Source organism: Genypterus blacodes, unplaced genomic scaffold, assembly GCF_046128005.1.
Source record: "Genypterus blacodes isolate CSIRO-AG114 ecotype Tasmania unplaced genomic scaffold, CSIRO-AGI_Gbla_v1 ptg000033l_1, whole genome shotgun sequence".
Taxonomy (NCBI): Eukaryota; Metazoa; Chordata; class Actinopteri; order Ophidiiformes; family Ophidiidae; genus Genypterus; species Genypterus blacodes.
Genome location: NW_027466846.1, coordinates 1,890,001 through 1,913,463, shown reverse-complemented (window position 1 = coordinate 1,913,463; position 23,463 = coordinate 1,890,001). Strand labels below are relative to the sequence as shown.

Sequence of the window (23,463 nt, the reverse complement as noted above, 5' to 3'; positions counted from 1 at the left end):
TGAAAAAAAAAGGGAGATGACTTAGCAGAGGATGGTTTCGATCCATCGACCTCTGAGTTATGGGCCCAGCACGCTTCCGCTGCGCCACTCTGCTTGTTGTGAAAGGTTGTGTGGACTGAGAGCAGCGTGGGCCCCGACTGACGACATTGCAGGAGTGAAAAAGGATGACCTAGAAATGAACCAAATGTCTTAGGTCGATTTTGACAATGTTCGATAAGGCCATTGCAAATTCAATGTCTTACATCAAGTAGTCCAGTGCATCTTGAAGTCTGGCAACAATGTAGTTGCAACAAGATAGCTTCAGCTTACGAGCTAAGGTATGTGTGGTAGTGGTGGTGTTTGAATGACCTAATGGCCTTTGGAACGCCAGTTCATCATGACAATCACATCAAACCTCATGGATGGATGGAGAAGATGGAAATGGCAGTGGTGGGATTTGAACCCACGCCTCCGAAGAGACTGGAGCCTTAATCCAGCGCCTTAGACTGCTCGGCCACACTACATCCTCCCGCTTGGATTTGTGCTACAGACGTGGCTCAATCAGATCCCTCACCGATACAAACCGCGGCCAAGTGAGATGCAAACAATGTTCAAAAATTGAACATGGAGTTGGATGGCTGGGGTTTTGTTTGAAGATAGGTTCAGTCAAGCCGATGTAATCTCTATTCAAAAATGGAAAACGTGGTTGTCAGACGTTTTAAAAGTGCGCTAAGCAGAGGGTGGTTTCGGTCTGTCGTCCGTTGGGTGATGGGCCCAGCACGCTTTCACTGAGGCACTCTGCTGTTTGGTCAATGTTTTGTGTAAGGTGAGCAGGGTCACACCCTTCAAAATCTGGTGATGTTCAAGGGTTAAAAAAGAATGCTTTAGAACTTCAGTACTGCATTCCATTCTAAAGTCCAGCAACAATGATGGCTCTGTTGTTGCAACAAAATGTCTTCAGCTTGGGAAGTAAGGTATGTTTGGCAGTGGTGGGATTTGAACCCACGCCTCCACAGAGACTGGAGCCTAAATCCAGCGCCTTGGACCGCTCGGCCACACTACCACACGCAGATGTGTTTCTTCTGCTTAGACCACTGATGTTTGGAACCCACAACAAAATTAAAAGATCACAAATCAAGATAAAGTACACTTTGGATGTCTTTGTCACTTGCTTTTGAGCACGCAGCTGGCTACGTATCACATAAGAAGCTCGAGGATAGGACCAAAAATTTTGACATGGCAGTGGTGGGATTTGAAATAATACCTCCAGAGAGACTGGAGGCTACATTCAGCGCGTACAAATAGCAGTCAGCTTTCATGCACATATTGCTGCAAAATGGCATGAGGAGGATGGATGGAGTTTCTTCAGGTGTTCCGTGTGAAGACAGGTTAAGAGGAGCCAATGTTCTTGCATTCCACAATGGAAATCATGGTCTCCCACGTTGAAAAAAAAAGGAGATGACTTAGCAGAGGATGGTTTCGAACCATCGACCTCTGGGTTATGGGCCCAGCCGATTCCGCTGCGCCACTCTGCTTGTTGTGAAAGGTTGTGTGGACTGAGAGCAGCGTGGGCCCCGACTGACGACATTGCAGGAGTGAAAAAGAATGACCTAGAAATGAACCAAATGTCTTAGGGCGATTTTGACAATGTTCGATAAGGCCATTGCAAATTCAATGTCTTACATCAAGTAGTCCAGTGCATCTTGAAGTCTTGCAACAACATAGCTTCAGCTTACGAGCTAAGGTATGTGTGGTAGTGGTGGTGTTTGAATGACTTAATGGCCTTTGGAACACCAGTTCATCATGACAATCACATCAAACCTCATGGATGGATGGAGCCCCATTTAAGAAGATGCAAATGGCAGTGGTGGGATTTGAACCCACGCCTCCGGGGAGACTGGAGCCTTAATCCAGCGCCTTAGACCGCTCGGCCACACTACCTCCTCAGCCTGGGTTTGTGCTACAGACCTGGCTCAATCAGATCCCTCACCGATACAAACAGCGGCCAAGTGAGATGCAAACACTGTTCAAAAATTGAACATGGAGTTGGATGGCTGGGGTTTTGTTTGAAGATAGGTTCAGTCAAGCCGATGTAATCTCTATTCAAAAATGGAAAACGTGGTTGTCAGACGTTTTAAAAGTGCGCTAAGCAGAGGGTGGTTTCGGTCTGTCGTCCGTTGGGTGATGGGCCCAGCACGCTTTCACTGAGGCACTCTGCTGTTTGGTCAACGTTTTGTGTAAGGTGAGCAGGGTCACACCCTTCAAAATCTGGTGATGTTCAAGGGTTAAAAAAGAATGCTTTAGAACTTCAGTACTGCACTCCATTCTAAAGTCCAGCAACAATGATGGCTCTGTTGTTGCAACAAAATGTCTTCAGCTTGGGAAGTAAGGTATGTTTGGCAGTGGTGGGATTTGAACCCACGCCTCCACAGAGACTGGAGACTAAATCCAGCGCCTTGGACCGCTCGGCCACACTACCACACGCAGATGTGTTTCTTCTGCTTAGACCACTGATGTTTGGAACCCACAACAAAATTAAAAGATCACAAATCAAGATAAAGTACACTTTGGATGTCTTTGTCACTTGCTTTTGAGCACGCAGCTGGCTACGTATCACATAAGAAGCTCGAGGATAGGACCAAAAATTTTGACATGGCAGTGGTGGGATTTGAAATAATACCTCCAGAGAGACTGGAGGCTACATTCAGCGCGTACAAATAGCAGTCAGCTTTCATGCACATATTGCTGCAAAATGGCATGAGGAGGATGGATGGAGTTTCTTCAGGTGTTCCGTGTGAAGACAGGTTAAGAGGAGCCAATGTTCTCGTATTCCACAATGGAAAACATGGTCTCCCAGGTTGAAAAAAAAAAGGAGATGACTTAGCAGAGAATGGTTTCGATCCATCGACCTCTGAGTTATGGGCCTAGCACGCTTCCGCTGCGCCACTCTGCTTGTTGTGAAAGGTTGTGTGGACTGAGAGCAGCGTGGGCCCCGACTGACGACATTGCAGGAGTGAAAAAGGATGACCTAGAAATGAACCAAATGTCTTAGGTCGATTTTGACAATGTTCGATAAGGCCATTGCAAATTCAATGGCTTACATCAAGTAGTCCAGTGCATCTTGAAGTCTGGCAACAATGTAGTTGCAACAATATAGCTTCAGCTTACGAGCTAAGGTATGTGTGGTAGTGGTGGTGTTTGAATGACCTAATGGCCTATGGAACGCCAGTTCATCATGACAATCACATCAAACCTCATGGATGGATGGAGAAGATGGAAATGGCAGTGGTGGGATTTGAACCCACGCCTCCGAAGAGACTGGAGCCTTAATCCAGCGCCTTAGACTGCTCGGCCACACTACATCCTCCCGCCTGGGTTTGTGCTACAGACGTGGCTCAATCAGATCCCTCACCGACACAAACAGCGGCCAAGTGAGATGCAAACAATGTTCAAAAATTGAACATGGAGTTGGATGGCTGGGGTTTTGTTTGAAGATAGGTTCAGTCAAGCCGATGTAATCTCTATTCAAAAATGAGAAACGTGGTTGTCAGGCGTTTTAAAAGTGCGCTAAGCAGAGGGTGGTTTCGGTCTGTCGTCCGTTGGGTGATGGGCCCAGCACGCTTCCGCTGCGCCACTCTGCTTGTTGTGAAAGGTTGTGTGGACTGAGAGCAGCATGGGCCCCGACTGACGACATTGCAGGAGTGAAAAAGAATGACCTAGAAATGAACCAAATGTCTTAGGGCGATTTTGACAATGTTCGATAAGGCCATTGCAAATTCAATGTCTTACATCAAGTAGTCCAGTGCATCTTGAAGTCTTGCAACAACATAGGTTCAGCTTACGAGCTAAGGTATGTGTGGTAGTGGTGGTGTTTGAATGACCTAATGGCCTTTGGAACACCAGTTCATCATGACAATCACATCAAACCTCATGGATGGATAGAGCCCCATTTAAGAAGATGGAAATGGCAGTGGTGGGATTTGAACCCACGCCTCCGAAGAGACTGGAGCCTTAATCCAGCGCCTTAGACCGCTCGGCCACACTACCTCCTTCCGCCTGGGTTTGTGCTACAGATGTGGCTCAATCAGATCCCTCACCAATACAAACAGCGGCCAAGTGAGATGCAAACTATGTTCAAAAATTGAACATGGAGTTGGATGGCTGGGGTTTTGTTTGAAGATAGGTTCAGTCAAGCCGATGTAATCTCTATTCAAAAATGGAAAACGTGGTTGTCAGACGTTTTAAAAGTGCGCTAAGCAGAGGGTGGTTTCGGTCTGTCGTCCGTTGGGTGATGGGCCCAGCACGCTTTCACTGAGGCACTCTGCTGTTTGGTCAATGTTTTGTGTAAGGTGAGCAGGGTCACACCCTTCAAAATCTTGTGATGTTCAAGGGTTAAAAAAGAATGCTTTAGAACTTCAGTACTTCAGTCCATTCTAAAGTCCAGCAACAATGATGGCTCTGTTGTTGCAACAAAATGCCTTCAGCTTGGGAAGTAAGGTATGTTTGGCAGTGGTGGGATTTGAACCCACGCCTCCACAGAGACTGGAGCCTAAATCCAGCGCCTTGGACCGCTCGGCCACACTACCACACGCAGATGTATTTCTTCTGCTTAGACCACTGATGTTTGGAACCCACAACAAAATTAAAAGATCACAAATCAAGATAAAGTACACTTTGGATGTCTTTGTCACTTGCTTTTGAGCACGCAGCTGGCTACGTATCACATAAGAAGCTCGAGGATAGGACCAAAAATTTTGACATGGCAGTGGTGGGATTTGAAATAATACCTCCAGAGAGACTGGAGGCTACATTCAGCGCGTACAAACCGCAGTCAGCTTTCATGCACATATTGCTGCAAAATGGCATGAGGAGGATGGATGGAGTTTCTTCAGGTGTTCCGTGTGAAGACAGGTTAAGAGGAGCCAATGTTCTCGTATTCCACAATGGAAAACATGGTCTCCCAGGTTGAAAAAAAAAAGGAGATGACTTAGCAGAGAATGGTTTCGATCCATCGACCTCTGAGTTATGGGCCTAGCACGCTTCCGCTGCACCACTCTGCTTGTTGTGAAAGGCTGTGTGGACTGAGAGCAGCGTGGGCCCCGACTGACGACATTGCAGGAGTGAAAAAGGATGACCTAGAAATGAACCAAATGTCTTAGGTCGATTTTGACAATGTTCGATAAGGCCATTGCAAATTCAATGGCTTACATCAAGTAGTCCAGTGCATCTTGAAGTCTGGCAACAATGTAGTTGCAACAATATAGCTTCAGCTTACGAGCTAAGGTATGTGTGGTAGTGGTGGTGTTTGAATGACCTAATGGCCTATGGAACGCCAGTTCATCATGACAATCACATCAAACCTCATGGATGGATGGAGAAGATGGAAATGGCAGTGGTGGGATTTGAACCCACGCCTCCGAAGAGACTGGAGCCTTAATCCAGCGCCTTAGACTGCTCGGCCACACTACATCCTCCCGCCTGGGTTTGTGCTACAGACGTGGCTCAATCAGATCCCTCACCGATACAAACAGCGGCCAAGTGAGATGCAAACAATGTTCAAAAATTGAACATGGAGTTGGATGGCTGGGGTTTTGTTTGAAGATAGGTTCAGTCAAGCCGATGTAATCTCTATTCAAAAATGAGAAACGTGGTTGTCAGGCGTTTTAAAAGTGCGCTAAGCAGAGGGTGGTTTCGGTCTGTCGTCCGTTGGGTGATGGGCCCAGCACGCTTCCGCTGCGCCACTCTGCTTGTTGTGAAAGGTTGTGTGGACTGAGAGCAGCATGGGCCCCGACTGACGACATTGCAGGAGTGAAAAAGAATGACCTAGAAATGAACCAAATGTCTTAGGGCGATTTTGACAATGTTCGATAAGGCCATTGCAAATTCAATGTCTTACATCAAGTAGTCCAGTGCATCTTGAAGTCTTGCAACAACATAGCTTCAGCTTACGAGCTAAGGTATGTGTGGTAGTGGTGGTGTTTGAATGACCTAATGGCCTTTGGAACACCAGTTCATCATGACAATCACATCAAACCTCATGGATGGATGGAGCCCCATTTAAGAAGATGGAAATGGCAGTGGTGGGATTTGAACCCACGCCTCCGAAGAGACTGGAGCCTTTATCCAGCGCCTTAGACCGCTCGGCCACACTACCTCCTCCCGCCCGGGTTTGTGCTACAGACGTGGCTCAATCAGATCCCTCACCAATACAAACAGCGGCCAAGTGAGATGCAAACAATGTTCAAAAATTGAACATGGAGTTGGATGGCTGGGGTTTTGTTTGAAGATAGGTTCAGTCAAGCCGATGTAATCTCTATTCAAAAATGGAAAACGTGGTTGTCAGACGTTTTAAAAGTGCGCTAAGCATAGGGTGGTTTCGGTCCGTCGTCCGTTGGGTGATGGGCCCAGCACGCTTTCACTGAGGCACTCTGCTGTTTGGTCAATGTTTTGTGAAGGTGAGCAGGGTCACACCCTTCAAAATCTGGTGATGTTCAAGGGTTGAAAAAGAATGCTTTAGAACTTCAGTACTGCAGTCCATTCTAAAGTCCAGCAACAATGATGGCTCTGTTGTTGCAACAAAATGCCTTCAGCTTGGGAAGTAAGGTATGTTTGGCAGTGGTGGGATTTGAACCCACGCCTCCACAGAGACTGGAGCCTAAATCCAGCGCCTTGGACCGCTCGGCCACACTACCACACGCAGATGTATTTCTTCTGCTTAGACCACTGATGTTTGGAACCCACAACAAAATTAAAAGATCACAAATCAAGATAAAGTACACTTTGGATGTCTTTGTCACTTGCTTTTGAGCACGCAGCTGGCTACGTATCACATAAGAAGCTCGAGGATAGGACCAAAAATGTTGACATGGCAGTGGTGGGATTTGAAATAATACCTCCAGAGAGACTGGAGGCTACATTCAGCGCGTACAAACCGCAGTCAGCTTTCATGCACATATTGCTGCAAAATGGCATGAGGAGGATGGATGGAGTTTCTTCAGGTGTTCCGTGTGAAGACAGGTTAAGAGGAGCCAATGTTCTCGTATTCCACAATGGAAAACATGGTCTCCCAGGTTGAAAAAAAAAAGGAGATGACTTAGCAGAGAATGGTTTCGATCCATCGACCTCTGGGTTATGGGCCCAGCACGCTTCCGCTGCGCCACTCTGCTTGTTGTGAAAGGTTGTGTGGACTGAGAGCAGCGTGGGCCCCGACTGACGACATTGCAGGAGTGAAAAAGGATGACCTAGAAATGAACCAAATGTTTTAGGTCGATTTTGACAATGTTCGATAAGGCCATTGCAAATTCAATGGCTTACATCAAGTAGTCCAGTGCATCTTGAAGTCTGGCAACAATGTAGTTGCAACAATATAGCTTCAGCTTACGAGCTAAGGTATGTGTGGTAGTGGTGGTGTTTGAATGACCTAATGGCCTATGGAACGCCAGTTCATCATGACAATCACATCAAACCTCATGGATGGATGGAGAAGATGGAAATGGCAGTGGTGGGATTTGAACCCACGCCTCCGAAGAGACTGGAGCCTTAATCCAGCGCCTTAGACTGCTCGGCCACACTACATCCTCTCGCCTGGGTTTGTGCTACAGACGTGGCTCAATCAGATCCCTCACCAATACAAACAGCGGCCAAGTGAGATGCAAACAATGTTCAAAAATTGAACATGGAGTTGGATGGCTGGGGTTTTGTTTGAAGATAGGTTCAGTGAAGCCGATGTAATCTCTATTCAAAAATGAGAAACGTGGTTGTCAGACGTTTTAAAAGTGCGCTAAGCAGAGGGTGGTTTCGGTCTGTCGTCCGTTGGGTGATGGGCCCAGCACGCTTCCGCTGCGCCACTCTGCTTGTTGTGAAAGGTTGTGTGGACTGAGAGCAGCGTGGGCCCCGACTGACGACATTGCAGGAGTGAAAAAGAATGACCTAGAAATGAACCAAATGTCTTAGGGCGATTTTGACAATGTTCGATAAGGCCATTGCAAATTCAATGTCTTACATCAAGTAGTCCAGTGCATCTTGAAGTCTTGCAACAACATAGCTTCAGCTTACGAGCTAAGGTATGTGTGGTAGTGGTGGTGTTTGAATGACCTAATGGCCTTTGGAACACCAGTTCATCATGACAATCGCATCAAACCTCATGGATGGATGGAGCCCCATTTAAGAAGATGGAAATGGCAGTGGTGGGATTTGAACCCACGCCTCCGAAGAGACTGGAGACTTAATCCAGCGCCTTAGACCGCTCGGCCACACTACCTCCTCCGGCTTGGATTTGTGCTACAGACGTGGCTCAATCAGATCCCTCACCGATACAAACAGCGGCCAAGTGAGATGCAAACAATGTTCAAAAATTGAACATGGAGTTGGATGGCTGGGGTTTTGTTTGAAGATAGGTTCAGTCAGGCGGATGTAATCTCTATTCAAAAATGGAAAATCGGGTTGTCAGTTGTTTTAAAAGTGCCCTAAGCAGAGGGTGGTTTCGGTCCGTCGTCCGTTGGGTGATGGGCCCAGCACGCTTTCACTGAGGCACTCTGCTGTTTGGTCAATGTTTTGTGTAAGGTGAGCAGGGTCACACCCTTCAAAATCTGGTGATGTTCAAGGGTTGAAAAAGAATGCTTTAGAACTTCAGTACTGCAGTCCATTCTAAAGTCCAGCAACAATGATGGCTCTGTTGTTGCAACAAAATGTCTTCAGCTTGGGAAGTAAGGTATGTTTGGCAGTGGTGGGATTTGAACCCACGCCTCCACAGAGACTGGAGCCTAAATCCAGCGCCTTGGACCGCTCGGCCACACTACCACACGCAGATGTGTTTCTTCTGCTTAGACCACTGATGTTTGGAACCCACAACAAAATTAAAAGATCACAAATCAAGATAAAGTACACTTTGGATGTCTTTGTCACTTGCTTTTGAGCACGCAGCTGGCTACGTATCACATAAGAAGCTCGAGGATAGGACCAAAAATTTTCACATGGCAGTGGTGGGATTTGAAATAATACCTCCAGAGAGACTGGAGGCTACATTCAGCGCGTACAAACCGCAGTCAGCTTTCATGCACATATTGCTGCAAATTGACATGAGGAGAATGGATGGAGTTTCTTCAGGTGTTCCGTGTGAAGACAGGTTAAGAGGAGCCAATGTTCTCGTATTCCACAATGGAAATCATGGTCTCCCACGTTGAAAAAAAAAGGAGATGACTTAGCAGAGGATGGTTTCGATCCATCGACCTCTGGGTTATGGGCCCAGCACGCTTCCGCTGCGCCACTCTGCTTGTTGTGAAAGGTTGTGTGGACTGAGAGCAGCGTGGGCCCCGACTGATCACATTGCAGGAGTGAAAAAAGAATGACCTAGAAATGAACCGAATGTCTAAGGTCGATTTTGACAATGTTCGATAAGGCCATTGCAAATTCAATGTCTTACATCAAGTAGTCCAGTGCATCTTGAAGTCTGGCAACAATGTAGTTGCAACAAGATAGCTTCAGCTTATGAGCTAAGGTATGTGTGGTAGTGGTGGTGTTTGAATGACCTAATGGCCTTTGGAACGCCAGTTCATCATGACAATCACATCAAACCTCATGGATGGATGGAGCCCCATTTAAGAAGATGGAAATGGCAGTGGTGGGATTTGAACCCACGCCTCCGAAGAGACTGGAGCCTTAATCCAGCGCCTTAGACCGCTCGGCCACACTACCTCCTCCCGCTTGGGTTTGTGCTACAGACGTGGCTCAATCAGATCCCTCACCGATACAAACAGTGGCCAAGTGAGATGCAAACAATGTTCAAAAATTGAACATGGAGTTGGATGGCTGGGGTTTTGTTTGAAGATAGGTTCAGCCAGGCGGATGTAATCTCTATTCAAAAATGGAAAATCGGGTTGTCAGACGTTTTAAAAGTGCCCTAAGCAGAGGGTGGTTTCGGTCCATCGTCCGTTGGGTGATGGGCCCAGCACGCTTTCACTGAGGCACTCTGCTGTTTGGTCAATGTTTTGTGTAAGGTGAGCAGGGTCACACCCTTCAAAATCTGGTGATGTTCAAGGGTTGAAAAAGAATGCTTTAGAACTTCAGTACTGCAGTCCATTCTAAAGTCCAGCAACAATGATGGCTCTGTTGTTGCAACAAAATGTCTTCAGCTTGGGAAGTAAGGTATGTTTGGCAGTGGTGGGATTTGAACCCACGCCTCCACAGAGACTGGAGCCTAAATCCAGCGCCTTGGACCGCTCGGCCACACGCAGATGTGTTTCTTCTGCTTAGACCACTGATGTTTGGAACCCACAACAAAATTAAAAGATCACAAATCAAGATAAAGTACACTTTGGATGTCTTTGTCACTTGCTTTTGAGCACGCAGCTGGCTACGTATCACATAAGAAGCTCGAGGATAGGACCAAAAATTTTGACATGGCAGTGGTGGGATTTGAAATAATACCTCCAGAGAGACTGGAGGCTACATTCAGCGCGTACAAACCGCAGTCAGCTTTCATGCACATATTGCTGCAAATTGACATGAGGAGAATGGATGGAGTTTCTTCAGGTGTTCCGTGTGAAGACAGGTTAAGAGGAGCCAATGTTCTCGTATTCCACAATGGAAATCATGGTCTCCCACGTTGAAAAAAAAAGGAGATGACTTAGCAGAGGATGGTTTCGATCCATCGACCTCTGGGTTATGGGCCCAGCACGCTTCCGCTGCGCCACTCTGCTTGTTGTGAAAGGTTGTGTGGACTGAGAGCAGCGTGGGCCCCGACTGATCACATTGCAGGAGTGAAAAAAGAATGACCTAGAAATGAACCGAATGTCTTAGGTCGATTTTGACAATGTTCGATAAGGCCATTGCAAATTCAATGTCTTACATCAAGTAGTCCAGTGCATCTTGAAGTCTTGCAACAACATAGCTTCAGCTTACGAGCTAAGGTATGTGTGGTAGTTGTGGTGTTTGAATGACCTAATGGCCTTTGGAACACCAGTTCATCATGACAATCACATCAAACCTCATGGATGGATGGAGCCCCATTTAAGAAGATGGAAATGGCAGTGGTGGGATTTGAACCCACGCCTCCGAAGAGACTGGAGCCTTAATCCAGCGCCTTAGACCGCTCGGCCACACTACCTCCTTCCGCCTGGTTTTGTGCTACAGATGTGGCTCAATCAGATCCCTCACCGATACAAACAGCGGCCAAGTGAGATGCAAACAATGTTCAAAAATTGAACATGGAGTTGGATGGCTGGGGTTTTGTTTGAAGATAGGTTCAGTCAGGCGGATGTAATCTCTATTCAAAAATGGAATTTCGGGTTGTCAGACGTTTTAAAAGTGCGCTAAGCAGAGGGTGGTTTCGGTCCGTCGTCCGTTGGGTGATGGGCCCAGCACGCTTTCACTGAGGCACTCTGCTGTTTGGTCAATGTTTTGTGTAAGGTGAGCAGGGTCACACCCTTCAAAATCTGGTGATGTTCAAGGGTTGAAAAAGAATGCTTTAGAACTTCAGTACTTCAGTCCATTCTAAAGTCCAGCAACAATGATGGCTCTGTTGTTGCAACAAAATGTCTTCAGCTTGGGAAGTAAGGTATGTTTGGCAGTGGTGGGATTTGATCCCACGCCTCCACAGAGACTGGAGCCTAAATTCAGGGCCTTGGACCGCTCGGCCACACTACCACACGCAGATGTGTTTCTTCTGCTTAGACCACTGATGTTTGGAACCCACAACAAAATTAAAAGATCACAAATCAAGATAAAGTACACTATGGATGTCTTTGTCACTTGCTTTTGAGCACGCAGCTGGCTACGTATCACATAAGAAGCTCGAGGATAGGACCACAAATTTTGACATGGCAGTGGTGGGATTTGAAATAATACCTCCAGAGAGACTGGAGGCTACATTCAGCGCGTACAAACCGCAGTCAGCTTTCATGCACATATTGCTGCAAATTGGCATGAGGAGGATGGATGGAGTTTCTTCAGGTGTTCCGTGTGAAGACAGGTTAAGAGGAGCCAATGTTCTCGTATTCCACAATGGATATCATGGTCTCCCACGTTGAAAAAAAAAGGAGATGACTTAGCAGAGGATGGTTTCGATCCATCGACCTCTGGGTTATGGGCCCAGCACGCTTCCGCTGCACCACTCTGCTTGCTGTGAAAGGTTGTGTGGACTGAGAGCAGCGTGGGCCCCGACTGATCACATTGCAGGAGTGAAAAAAGAATGACCTAGAAATGAACCGAATGTCTTAGGTCGATTTTGACAATGTTCGATAAGGCCATTGCAAATTCAATGTCTTACATCAAGTAGTCCAGTGCATCTTGAAGTCTTGCAACAACATAGCTTCAGCTTACGAGCTAAGGTATGTGTGGTAGTGGTGGTGTTTGAATGACCTAATGGCCTTTGGAACACCAGTTCATCATGACAATCACATCAAACCTCATGGATGGATGGAGCCCCATTTAAGAAGATGGAAATGGCAGTGGTGGGATTTGAACCCACGCCTCCGAAGAGACTGGAGCCTTAATCCAGCGCCTTAGACCGCTCGGCCTCATACCTCCTCCCGCCTGGGTTTGTGCTACAGACGTGGCTCAATCAGATCCCTCACCGATACAAACAGCGGCCAAGTGAGATGCAAACAATGTTCAAAAATTGAACATGGAGTTGGATGGCTTGGGTTTTGTTTGAAGATAGGTTCAGTCAGGCGGATGTAATCTCTATTCAAAAATGGAATTTCGGGTTGTCAGACGTTTTAAAAGTGCGCTAAGCAGAGGGTGGTTTCGGTCCGTCGTCCGTTGGGTGATGGGCCCAGCACGCTTTCACTGAGGCACTCTGCTGTTTGGTCAATGTTTTGTGTAAGGTGAGCAGGGTCACACCCTTCAAAATCTGGTGATGTTCAAGGGTTGAAAAAGAATGCTTTAGAACTTCAGTACTTCAGTCCATTCTAAAGTCCAGCAACAATGATGGCTCTGTTGTTGCAACAAAATGTCTTCAGCTTGGGAAGTAAGGTATGTTTGGCAGTGGTGGGATTTGAACCCACGCCTCCACAGAGACTGGAGCCTAAATTCAGGGCCTTGGACCGCTCGGCCACACTACCACACGCAGATGTGTTTCTTCTGCTTAGACCACTGATGTTTGGAACCCACAACAAAATTAAAAGATCACAAATCAAGATAAAGTACACTTTGGATGTCTTTGTCACTTGCTTTTGAGCACGCAGCTGGCTACATATCACATAAGAAGCTCGAGGATAGGACCACAAATTTTGACATGGCAGTGGTGGGATTTGAAATAATACCTCCAGAGAGACTGGAGGCTACATTCAGCGCGTACAAACCGCAGTCAGCTTTCATGCACATATTGCTGCAAATTGGCATGAGGAGGATGGATGGAGTTTCTTCAGGTGTTCCGTGTGAAGACAGGTTAAGAGGAGCCAATGTTCTCGTATTCCACAATGGAAATCATGGTCTCCCACGTTGAAAAAAAAAGGTGACTTAGCAGAGGATGGTTTCGATCCATCGACCTCTGGGTTATGGGCCCAGCACGCTTCCGCTGCACCACTCTGCTTGCTGTGAAAGGTTGTGTGGACTGAGAGCAGCGTGGGCCCCGACTGATCACATTGCAGGAGTGAAAAAAGAATGACCTAGAAATGAACCGAATGTCTTAGGTCGATTTTGACAATGTTCGATAAGGCCATTGCAAATTCAATGTCTTACATCAAGTAGTCCAGTGCATCTTGAAGTCTTGCAACAACATAGCTTCAGCTTACGAGCTAAGGTATGTGTGGTAGTGGTGGTGTTTGAATGACCTAATGGCCTTTGGAACACCAGTTCATCATGACAATCACATCAAACCTCATGGATGGATGGAGCCCCATTTAAGAAGATGGAAATGGCAGTGGTGGGATTTGAACCCACGCCTCCGAAGAGACTGGAGCCTTAATCCAGCGCCTTAGACCGCTCGGCCTCATACCTCCTCCCGCCTGGGTTTGTGCTACAGACGTGGCTCAATCAGATCCCTCACCGATACAAACAGCGGCCAAGTGAGATGCAAACAATGTTCAAAAATTGAACATGGAGTTGGATGGCTTGGGTTTTGTTTGAAGATAGGTTCAGTCAGGCGGATGTAATCTCTATTCAAAAATGGAATTTCGGGTTGTCAGACGTTTTAAAAGTGCGCTAAGCAGAGGGTGGTTTCGGTCCGTCGTCCGTTGGGTGATGGGCCCAGCACGCTTTCACTGAGGCACTCTGCTGTTTGGTCAATGTTTTGTGTAAGGTGAGCAGGGTCACACCCTTCAAAATCTGGTGATGTTCAAGGGTTGAAAAAGAATGCTTTAGAACTTCAGTACTTCAGTCCATTCTAAAGTCCAGCAACAATGATGGCTCTGTTGTTGCAACAAAATGTCTTCAGCTTGGGAAGTAAGGTGTGTTTGGCAGTGGTGGGATTTGAACCCACGCCTCCACAGAGACTGGAGCCTAAATTCAGGGCCTTGGACCGCTCGGCCACACTACCACACGCAGATGTGTTTCTTCTGCTTAGACCACTGATGTTTGGAACCCACAACAAAATTAAAAGATCACAAATCAAGATAAAGTACACTTTGGATGTCTTTGTCACTTGCTTTTGAGCACGCAGCTGGCTACGTATCACATAAGAAGCTCGAGGATAGGACCACAAATTTTGACATGGCAGTGGTGGGATTTGAAATAATACCTCCAGAGAGACTGGAGGCTACATTCAGCGCGTACAAACCGCAGTCAGCTTTCATGCACATATTGCTGCAAATTGGCATGAGGAGGATGGATGGAGTTTCTTCAGGTGTTCCGTGTGAAGACAGGTTAAGAGGAGCCAATGTTCTCGTATTCCACAATGGAAATCATGGTCTCCCACGTTGAAAAAAAAAGGTGACTTAGCAGAGGATGGTTTCGATAAAACCTCTGGGTTATGGGCCCAGCACGCTTCCGCTGCGCCACTCTGCTTGTTGTGAAAGGTTGTGTGGACTGAGAGCAGCGTGGGCCCCGACTGACGACATTGCAGGAGTGAAAAAGAATGACCTAGAAATGGACCAAATGTCTTAGGGCGATTTTGACAATGTTTGATAAGGCCATTGCAAATTCAATGTCTTACATCAAGTAGTCCAGTGCATTTTGAAGTCTGGCAACAATGTAGTTGCAACAAGATAGCTTCAGCTTACGAGCTAAGGTATGTGTGGTAGTGGTGGTGTTTGAATGACCTAATGGCCTTTGGAACGCCAGTTCATCATGACAATCACATCAAACCTCATGGATGGATGGAGCCCCATTTAAGAAGATGGAAATGGCAGTGGTGGGATTTGAACCCACGCCTCCGAAGAGACTGGAGCCTTAATCCAGCGCCTTGGACCGCTCGGCCACACTACCTCCTCCCGCTTGGATTTGTGCTACAGACGTGGCTCAATCAGATCCCTCACCGATACAAACAGTGGCCAAGTGAGATGCAAACAATGTTCAAAAATTGAACATGGAGTTGGATGGCTGGGGTTTTGTTTGAAGATAGGTTCAGCCAGGCGGATGTAATCTCTATTCAAAAATGGAAAATCGGGTTGTCAGACGTTTTAAAAGTGCCCTAAGCAGAGGGTGGTTTCGGTCCATCGTCCGTTGGGTGATGGGCCCAGCACGCTTTCACTGAGGCACTCTGCTGTTTGGTCAATGTTTTGTGTAAGGTGAGCAGGGTCACACCCTTCAAAATCTGGTGATGTTCAAGGGTTAAAAAAGAATGCTTTAGAACTTCAGTACTGCAGTCCATTCTAAAGTCCAGCAACAATGATGGCTCTGTTGTTGCAACAAAATGTCTTCAGCTTGGGAAGTAAGGTATGTTTGGCAGTGGTGGGATTTGAACCCACGCCTCCACAGAGACTGGAGCCTAAATCCAGCGCCTTGGACCGCTCGGCCACACTACCACACGCAGATGTGTTTCTTCTGCTAAGACCACTGATGTTTGGAACCCACAACAAAATTAAAAGATCACAAATCAAGATAAAGTACACTTTGGATGTCTTTGTCACTTGCTTTTGAGCACGCAGCTGGCTATGTATCACATAAGAAGCTCGAGGATAGGACCACAAATTTTGACATGGCAGTGGTGGGATTTGAAATAATACCTCCAGAGAGACTGGAGGCTACATTCAGCGCGTACAAACCGCAGTCAGCTTTCATGCACATATGGCTGCAAATTGGCATGAGGAGGATGGATGGAGTTTCTTCAGGTGTTCCGTGTGAAGACAGGTTAAGAGGAGCCAATGTTCTCGTATTCCACAATGGAAATCATGGTCTCCCACGTTGAAAAAAAAAGGAGATGACTTAGCAGAGGATGGTTTCGATCCATTGACCTCTGGGTTATGGGCCCAGCACGCTTCCGCTGCGCCACTCTGCTTGTTGTGAAAAATTGTGTGGACTGAGAGCAGCGTGGGCCCCGACTGACGACATTGCAGGAGTGAGAAAGAATGACCTAGAAATGAACCAAATGTCTTAGGGCGATTTTGACAACGTTCGATAAGGCCATTGCAAATTCAATGTCTTACATCAAGTAGTCCAGTGCACCTTGAAGTCTGGCAACAATGTAGTTGCAACAACATAGCTTCAGCTTACGAGCTAAGGTATGTGTGGAAGTGGTGGTGTTTGAATGACCTAATGGCCTTTGGAACGCCAGTTCATCATGACAATCACATCAAACCTCATGGATGGATGGAGCCCCATTTAAGAAGATGGAAATGGCAGTGGTGGGATTTGAACCCACGCCTCCGAAGAGACTGGAGCCTTAATCCAGCGCCTTAGACCGCTCGGCCACACTACCTCCTCCCGCTTGGATTTGTGCTACAGACGTGGCTCAATCAGATCCCTCACCGATACAAACAGCGGCCAAGTGAGATGCAAACAATGTTCAAAAATTGAACATGGAGTTGGATGGCTGGGGTTTTGTTTGAAGATAGGTTCAGTCAGGCGGATGTAATCTCTATTCAAAAATGGAATTTCGGGTTGTCAGACGTTTTAAAAGTGCGCTAAGCAGAGGGTGGTTTCGGTCCGTCGTCCGTTGGGTGATGGGCCCAGCACGCTTTCACTGAGGCACTCTGCTGTTTGGTCAATGTTTTGTGTAAGGTGAGCAGGGTCACACCCTTCAAAATCCGGTGATGTTCAAGGGTTAAAAAAGAATGCTTTAGAACTTCTGTACTGCAGTCCATTCTAAAGTCCAGCAACAATGATGGCTCTGTTGTTGCAACAAAATGTCTTCAGCTTGGGAAGTAAGGTATGTTTGGCGGTGGTGGGATTTGAACCCACGCCTCCACAGAGACTGGAGCCTAAATCCAGCGCCTTGGACCGCTCGGCCACACTACCACACGCAGATGTGTTTCTTCTGCTTAGACCACTGATGTTTGGAACCCACAACAAAATTAAAAGATCACAAATCAAGATAAAGTACACTTTGGATGTCTTTGTCACTTGCTTTTGAGCACGCAGCTGGCTATGTATCACATAAGAAGCTCGAGGATAGGACCACAAATTTTGACATGGCAGTGGTGGGATTTGAAATAATACCTCCAGAGAGACTGGAGGCTACATTCAGCGCGTACAAACCGCAGTCAGCTTTCATGCACATATTGCTGCAAATTGGCATGAGGAGGATGGATGGAGTTTCTTCAGGTGTTCCGTGTGAAGACAGGTTAAGAGGAGCCAATGTTCTCGTATTCCACAATGGAAATCATGGTCTCCCACGTTGAAAAAAAAAGGTGACTTAGCAGAGGATGGTTTCGATCCATCGACCTCTGGGTTATGGGCCCAGCACGCTTCCGCTGCACCACTCTGCTTGCTGTGATTGTGTGGACTGAGAGCAGCGTGGGCCCCGACTGATCACATTGCAGGAGTGAAAAAAGAATGACCTAGAAATGAACCGAATGTCTTAGGTCGATTTTGACAATGTTCGATAAGGCCATTGCAAATTCAATGTCTTACATCAAGTAGTCCAGTGCATCTTGAAGTCTTGCAACAACATAGCTTCAGCTTACGAGCTAAGGTATGTGTGGTAGTGGTGGTGTTTGAATGACCTAATGGCCTTTGGAACACCAGTTCATCATGACAATCACATCAAACCTCATGGATGGATGGAGCCCCATTTAAGAAGATGGAAATGGCAGTGGTGGGATTTGAACCCACGCCTCCGAAGAGACTGGAGCCTTAATCCAGCGCCTTAGACCGCTCGGCCTCATACCTCCTCCCGCCTGGGTTTGTGCTACAGACGTGGCTCAATCAGATCCCTCACCGATACAAACAGCGGCCAAGTGAGATGCAAACAATGTTCAAAAATTGAACATGGAGTTGGATGGCTTGGGTTTTGTTTGAAGATAGGTTCAGTCAGGCGGATGTAATCTCTATTCAAAAATGGAATTTCGGGTTGTCAGACGTTTTAAAAGTGCGCTAAGCAGAGGGTGGTTTCGGTCCGTCGTCCGTTGGGTGATGGGCCCAGCACGCTTTCACTGAGGCACTCTGCTGTTTGGTCAATGTTTTGTGTAAGGTGAGCAGGGTCACACCCTTCAAAATCTGGTGATGTTCAAGGGTTGAAAAAGAATGCTTTAGAACTTCAGTACTTCAGTCCATTCTAAAGTCCAGCAACAATGATGGCTCTGTTGTTGCAACAAAATGTCTTCAGCTTGGGAAGTAAGGTATGTTTGGCAGTGGTGGGATTTGAACCCACGCCTCCACAGAGACTGGAGCTTAAATTCAGGGCCTTGGACCGCTCGGCCACACTACCACACGCAGATCTGTTTCTTCTGCTTAGACCACTGATGTTTGGAACCCACAACAAAATTAAAAGATCACAAATCAAGATAAAGTACACTTTGGATGTCTTTGTCACTTGCTTTTGAGCACGCAGCTGGCTACGTATCACATAAGAAGCTCGAGGATAGGACCACAAATTTTGACATGGCAGTGGTGGGATTTGAAATAATACCTCCAGAGAGACTGGAGGCTACATTCAGCGCGTACAAACCGCAGTCAGCTTTCATGCACATATTGCTGCAAATTGGCATGAGGAGGATGGATGGAGTTTCTTCAGGTGTTCCGTGTGAAGACAGGTTAAGAGGAGCCAATGTTCTCGTATTCCACAATGGAAATCATGGTCTCCCACGTTGAAAAAAAAAGGTGACTTAGCAGAGGATGGTTTCGATCCATCGACCTCTGGGTTATGGGCCCAGCACGCTTCCGCTGCGCCACTCTGCTTGTTGTGAAAGGTTGTGTGGACTGAGAGCAGCATGGGCCCCGACTGACGACATTGCAGGAGTGAAAAAGAATGACCTAGAAATGAACCAAATGTCTTAGGGCGATTTTGACAATGTTTGATAAGGCCATTGCAAATTCAATGTCTTACATCAAGTAGTCCAGTGCATTTTGACGTCTGGCAACAATGTAGTTGCAACAAGATAGCTTCAGCTTACGAGCTAAGGTATGTGTGGTAGTGGTGGTGTTTGAATGACCTAATGGCCTTTGGAACGCCAGTTCATCATGACAATCACATCAAACCTCATGGATGGATGGAGCCCCATTTAAGAAGATGGAAATGGCAGTGGTGGGATTTGAACCCACGCCTCCGAAGAGACTGGAGCCTTAATCCAGCGCCTTGGACCGCTCGGCCACACTACCTCCTCCCGCTTGGATTTGTGCTACAGACGGGGCTCAATCAGATCCCTCACCGATACAAACAGTGGCCAAGTGAGATGCAAACAATGTTCAAAAATTGAACATGGAGTTGGATGGCTGGGGTTTTGTTTGAAGATAGGTTCAGCCAGGCGGATGTAATCTCTATTCAAAAATGGAAAATCGGGTTGTCAGACGTTTTAAAAGTGCCCTAAGCAGAGGGTGGTTTCGGTCCATCGTCCGTTGGGTGATGGGCCCAGCACGCTTTCACTGAGGCACTCTGCTGTTTGGTCAATGTTTTGTGTAAGGTGAGCAGGGTCACACCCTTCAAAATCTGGTGATGTTCAAGGGTTAAAAAAGAATGCTTTAGAACTTCAGTACTGCAGTCCATTCTAAAGTCCAGCAACAATGATGGCTCTGTTGTTGCAACAAAATGTCTTCAGCTTGGGAAGTAAGGTATGTTTGGCAGTGGTGGGATTTGAACCCACGCCTCCACAGAGACTGGAGCCTAAATTCAGGGCCTTGGACCGCTCGGCCACACTACCACACGCAGACGTGTTTCTTCTGCTTAGACCACTGATGTTTGGAACCCACAACAAAATTAAAAGATCACAAATCAAGATAAAGTACACTTTGGATGTCTTTGTCACTTGCTTTTGAGCATGCAGCTGGCTACGTATCACATAAGAAGCTCGAGGATAGGACCACAAATTTTGACATGGCAGTGGTGGGATTTGAAATTATACCTCCAGAGAGACTGGAGGCTACATTCAGCGCGTACAAACCGCAGTCAGCTTTCATGCACATATTGCTGCAAAATGGCATGAGGAGGATGGATGGAGTTTCTTCAGGTGTTCCGTGTGAAGACGTATAAGAGGAGCAAATGTTCTCATATTCCACAATGGAAATCATGGTCTCCCACGTTGAAAAAAAAAGGAGATGACTTAGCAGAGGATGGTTTCGATCCATCGACCTCTGGGTTATGGGCCCAGCACGCTTCCGCTGCACCACTCTGCTTGTTGTGAAAGGTTGTGTGGACTGAGAGCAGCGTGGGCCCCGACTGACGACATTGCAGGAGTGAAAAAGAATGACCTAGAAATGAACCGAATGTCTTAGGTCGATTTTGACAATGTTCGATAAGGGCATTGCAAATTCAATGTCTTACATCAAGTAGTCCAGTGCATCTTGAAGTCTGGCAACAATGTAGTTGCAACCATATAGCTTCAGCTTACGAGCTAAGGTATGTGTGGAAGTGGTTGTGTTTGAATGACCTAATGGCCTTTGGAACGCCAGTTCATCATGACAATCTCATCAAATGGATGGAGCCCCATTTAAGAAGATGGAAATGGCAGTGGTGGGATTTGAACCCACGCCTCCGAAGAGACTGGAGCCTTAATCCAGCGCCTTAGACCGCTCGGCCACACTACCTCCTCCCGCTTGGATTTGTGCTACAGACGTGGCTCAATCAGATCCCTCACCGATACAAACAGCGGCCAAGTGAGATGCAAACAATGTTCAAAAATTGAACATGGAGTTGGATGGCTGGGGTTTTGTTTGAAGATAGGTTCAGTCAGGCGGATGTAATCTCTATTCAAAAATGGAAAATCGGGTTGTCAGACGTTTTAAAAGTGCCCTAAGCAGAGGGTGGTTTCGGTCCGTCGTCCGTTGGGTGAATGACCTAGAAATGAACCAAATGTCTTAGGGCGATTTTTACAATGTTCGATAAGGCCATTGCAAATTCAATGTCTTACATCAAGTAGTCCAGTGCATCTTGAAGTCTGGCAACAATGTAGTTGCAACAACATAGCTTCAGCTTACGAGCTAAGGTATGTGTGGTAGTGTTGGTGTTTGAATGACCTAATGGCCTTTGGAACGCCAGTTCATCATGACAATCACATCAAACCTCATGGATGGATGGAGCCCCATTTAAGAAGATGGAAATGGCAGGATTTGAACCCACGCCTCCGAAGAGGCTGGAGCCTTAATCCAGCGCCTTAGACCGCTTGGCCACACTACCTCCTCCCGCTTGGGTTTGTGCTACAGACCTGGCTCAATCAGATCCCTCACCGATACACACAGCGGCCAAGTGAGATGCAAACAATGTTCAAAAATTGAACATGGAGTTGGATGGCTGGGGTTTTGTTTGAAGATAGGTTCAGTCAAGCCGATGTAATCTCTATTCAAAAATGGAAAACGTGGTTGTCAGACGTTTTAAAAGTGCGCTAAGCAGAGGGTGATTTCGGTCCGTCGTCCGTTGGGTGATGGGCCCAGCACGCTTTCACTGAGGCACTCTGCTGTTTGGTCAATGTTTTGTGTAAGGTGAGCAGGGTCACACCCTTCAAAATCTGGTGATGTTCAAGGGTTAAAAAAGAATGCTTTAGAACTTCAGTACTGCAGTCCATTCTAAAGTCCAGCAACAATGATGGCTCTGTTGTTGCAACAAAATGTCTTCAGCTTGGGAAGTAAGGTATGTTTGGCAGTGGTGGGATTTGAACCCACGCCTCCACAGAGACTGGAGCATAAATCCAGCGCCTTGGACCGCTCGGCCACACTACCACACGCAGATGTGTTTCTTCTGCTTAGACCACTGATGTTTGGAACCCACAACAAAATTAAAAGATCACAAATCAAGATAAAGTACACTTTGGATGTCTTTGTCACTTGCTTTTGAGCACGCAGCTGGCTACGTATCACATAAGAAGCTCGAGGATAGGACCACAAATTTTGACATGGCAGTGGTGGGATTTGAAATTATACCTCCAGAGAGACTGGAGGCTACATTCAGCGCGTACAAACCGCAGTCAGCTTTCATGCACATATTGCTGCAAAATGGCATGAGGAGGATGGATGGAGTTTCTTCAGGTGTTCCGTGTGAAGACAGGTTAAGAGGAGCAAATGTTCTCATATTCCACAATGGAAATCATGGTCTCCCACGTTGAAAAAAAAAGGAGATGACTTAGCAGAGGATGGTTTCGATCCATCGACCTCTGGGTTATGGGCCCAGCACGCTTCCGCTGCACCACTCTGCTTGTTGTGAAAGGTTGTGTGGACTGAGAGCAGCGTGGGCCCCGACTGACGACATTGCAGGAGTGAAAAAGAATGACCTAGAAATGAACCGAATGTCTTAGGTCGATTTTGACAATGTTCGATGAGGGCATTGCAAATTCAATGTCTTACATCAAGTAGTCCAGTGCATCTTGAAGTCTGGCAACAATGTAGTTGCAACCATATAGCTTCAGCTTACGAGCTAAGGTATGTGTGGAAGTGGTGGTGTTTGAATGACCTAATGGCCTTTGGAACGCCAGTTCATCATGACAATCTCATCAAATGGATGGAGCCCCATTTAAGAAGATGGAAATGGCAGTGGTGGGATTTGAACCCACGCCTCCGAAGAGACTGGAGCCTTAATCCAGCGCCTTAGACCGCTCGGCCACACTACCTCCTCCCGCTTGGATTTGTGCTACAGACGTGGCTCAATCAGATCCCTCACCGATACAAACAGCGGCCAAGTGAGATGCAAACAATGTTCAAAAATTGAACATGGAGTTGGATGGCTGGGGTTTTGTTTGAAGATAGGTTCAGTCAGGCGGATGTAATCTCTATTCAAAAATGGAAAATCGGGTTGTCAGACGTTTTAAAAGTGCCCTAAGCAGAGGGTGGTTTCGGTCCGTCGTCCGTTGGGTGATGGGCCCAGCACGCTTTCACTGAGGCACTCTGCTGTTTGGTCAATGTTTTGTGTAAGGTGAGCAGGGTCACACCCTTCAAAATCTGGTGATGTTCAAGGGTTAAAAAAGAATGCTTTAGAACTTCAGTACTGCAGTCCATTCTAAAGTCCAGCAACAATGATGGCTCTGT

General features: G+C 46.8%; 28 non-coding genes across 28 annotated transcripts; all 28 read right to left on the bottom strand.

The window, feature by feature from the left end:
• Positions 1-421: 421 nt before the first annotated feature.
• trnal-aag (transfer RNA leucine (anticodon AAG)) lies at positions 422-503 on the bottom strand. Its single transcript has one exon. It is a non-coding gene; the product is annotated as a tRNA-Leu (tRNA).
• A 457-nt stretch (positions 504-960) lies between these two features.
• On the bottom strand, positions 961-1,042 carry trnal-uag (transfer RNA leucine (anticodon UAG)). Its single transcript has one exon. It is a non-coding gene; the product is annotated as a tRNA-Leu (tRNA).
• A 796-nt stretch (positions 1,043-1,838) lies between these two features.
• Positions 1,839-1,920, bottom strand: trnal-aag (transfer RNA leucine (anticodon AAG)). Its single transcript has one exon. It is a non-coding gene; the product is annotated as a tRNA-Leu (tRNA).
• A 456-nt stretch (positions 1,921-2,376) lies between these two features.
• On the bottom strand, positions 2,377-2,458 carry trnal-uag (transfer RNA leucine (anticodon UAG)). The gene has a single exon. It is a non-coding gene; the product is annotated as a tRNA-Leu (tRNA).
• An 801-nt stretch (positions 2,459-3,259) lies between these two features.
• On the bottom strand, positions 3,260-3,341 carry trnal-aag (transfer RNA leucine (anticodon AAG)). The gene has a single exon. It is a non-coding gene; the product is annotated as a tRNA-Leu (tRNA).
• Positions 3,342-3,944: 603 nt separating this feature from the next.
• trnal-aag (transfer RNA leucine (anticodon AAG)) lies at positions 3,945-4,026 on the bottom strand. Its single transcript has one exon. It is a non-coding gene; the product is annotated as a tRNA-Leu (tRNA).
• Positions 4,027-4,483: 457 nt separating this feature from the next.
• On the bottom strand, positions 4,484-4,565 carry trnal-uag (transfer RNA leucine (anticodon UAG)). Its single transcript has one exon. It is a non-coding gene; the product is annotated as a tRNA-Leu (tRNA).
• Positions 4,566-5,366: 801 nt separating this feature from the next.
• On the bottom strand, positions 5,367-5,448 carry trnal-aag (transfer RNA leucine (anticodon AAG)). The gene has a single exon. It is a non-coding gene; the product is annotated as a tRNA-Leu (tRNA).
• A 603-nt stretch (positions 5,449-6,051) lies between these two features.
• Positions 6,052-6,133, bottom strand: trnal-aag (transfer RNA leucine (anticodon AAG)). Its single transcript has one exon. It is a non-coding gene; the product is annotated as a tRNA-Leu (tRNA).
• A 456-nt stretch (positions 6,134-6,589) lies between these two features.
• On the bottom strand, positions 6,590-6,671 carry trnal-uag (transfer RNA leucine (anticodon UAG)). Its single transcript has one exon. It is a non-coding gene; the product is annotated as a tRNA-Leu (tRNA).
• Positions 6,672-7,472: 801 nt separating this feature from the next.
• trnal-aag (transfer RNA leucine (anticodon AAG)) lies at positions 7,473-7,554 on the bottom strand. Its single transcript has one exon. It is a non-coding gene; the product is annotated as a tRNA-Leu (tRNA).
• A 603-nt stretch (positions 7,555-8,157) lies between these two features.
• trnal-aag (transfer RNA leucine (anticodon AAG)) lies at positions 8,158-8,239 on the bottom strand. Its single transcript has one exon. It is a non-coding gene; the product is annotated as a tRNA-Leu (tRNA).
• A 457-nt stretch (positions 8,240-8,696) lies between these two features.
• Positions 8,697-8,778, bottom strand: trnal-uag (transfer RNA leucine (anticodon UAG)). Its single transcript has one exon. It is a non-coding gene; the product is annotated as a tRNA-Leu (tRNA).
• An 812-nt stretch (positions 8,779-9,590) lies between these two features.
• Positions 9,591-9,672, bottom strand: trnal-aag (transfer RNA leucine (anticodon AAG)). Its single transcript has one exon. It is a non-coding gene; the product is annotated as a tRNA-Leu (tRNA).
• A 1,329-nt stretch (positions 9,673-11,001) lies between these two features.
• On the bottom strand, positions 11,002-11,083 carry trnal-aag (transfer RNA leucine (anticodon AAG)). Its single transcript has one exon. It is a non-coding gene; the product is annotated as a tRNA-Leu (tRNA).
• Positions 11,084-12,958: 1,875 nt separating this feature from the next.
• trnal-uag (transfer RNA leucine (anticodon UAG)) lies at positions 12,959-13,040 on the bottom strand. The gene has a single exon. It is a non-coding gene; the product is annotated as a tRNA-Leu (tRNA).
• A 1,333-nt stretch (positions 13,041-14,373) lies between these two features.
• trnal-uag (transfer RNA leucine (anticodon UAG)) lies at positions 14,374-14,455 on the bottom strand. Its single transcript has one exon. It is a non-coding gene; the product is annotated as a tRNA-Leu (tRNA).
• Positions 14,456-15,260: 805 nt separating this feature from the next.
• Positions 15,261-15,342, bottom strand: trnal-aag (transfer RNA leucine (anticodon AAG)). The gene has a single exon. It is a non-coding gene; the product is annotated as a tRNA-Leu (tRNA).
• Positions 15,343-15,799: 457 nt separating this feature from the next.
• On the bottom strand, positions 15,800-15,881 carry trnal-uag (transfer RNA leucine (anticodon UAG)). The gene has a single exon. It is a non-coding gene; the product is annotated as a tRNA-Leu (tRNA).
• An 811-nt stretch (positions 15,882-16,692) lies between these two features.
• Positions 16,693-16,774, bottom strand: trnal-aag (transfer RNA leucine (anticodon AAG)). Its single transcript has one exon. It is a non-coding gene; the product is annotated as a tRNA-Leu (tRNA).
• A 457-nt stretch (positions 16,775-17,231) lies between these two features.
• Positions 17,232-17,313, bottom strand: trnal-uag (transfer RNA leucine (anticodon UAG)). Its single transcript has one exon. It is a non-coding gene; the product is annotated as a tRNA-Leu (tRNA).
• A 1,329-nt stretch (positions 17,314-18,642) lies between these two features.
• trnal-uaa (transfer RNA leucine (anticodon UAA)) lies at positions 18,643-18,724 on the bottom strand. Its single transcript has one exon. It is a non-coding gene; the product is annotated as a tRNA-Leu (tRNA).
• An 808-nt stretch (positions 18,725-19,532) lies between these two features.
• On the bottom strand, positions 19,533-19,614 carry trnal-aag (transfer RNA leucine (anticodon AAG)). Its single transcript has one exon. It is a non-coding gene; the product is annotated as a tRNA-Leu (tRNA).
• Positions 19,615-20,071: 457 nt separating this feature from the next.
• trnal-uag (transfer RNA leucine (anticodon UAG)) lies at positions 20,072-20,153 on the bottom strand. Its single transcript has one exon. It is a non-coding gene; the product is annotated as a tRNA-Leu (tRNA).
• Positions 20,154-20,954: 801 nt separating this feature from the next.
• Positions 20,955-21,036, bottom strand: trnal-aag (transfer RNA leucine (anticodon AAG)). Its single transcript has one exon. It is a non-coding gene; the product is annotated as a tRNA-Leu (tRNA).
• Positions 21,037-21,543: 507 nt separating this feature from the next.
• trnal-aag (transfer RNA leucine (anticodon AAG)) lies at positions 21,544-21,625 on the bottom strand. Its single transcript has one exon. It is a non-coding gene; the product is annotated as a tRNA-Leu (tRNA).
• Positions 21,626-22,082: 457 nt separating this feature from the next.
• On the bottom strand, positions 22,083-22,164 carry trnai-uau (transfer RNA isoleucine (anticodon UAU)). Its single transcript has one exon. It is a non-coding gene; the product is annotated as a tRNA-Ile (tRNA).
• Positions 22,165-22,966: 802 nt separating this feature from the next.
• On the bottom strand, positions 22,967-23,048 carry trnal-aag (transfer RNA leucine (anticodon AAG)). Its single transcript has one exon. It is a non-coding gene; the product is annotated as a tRNA-Leu (tRNA).
• Positions 23,049-23,463: the final 415 nt, after the last annotated feature.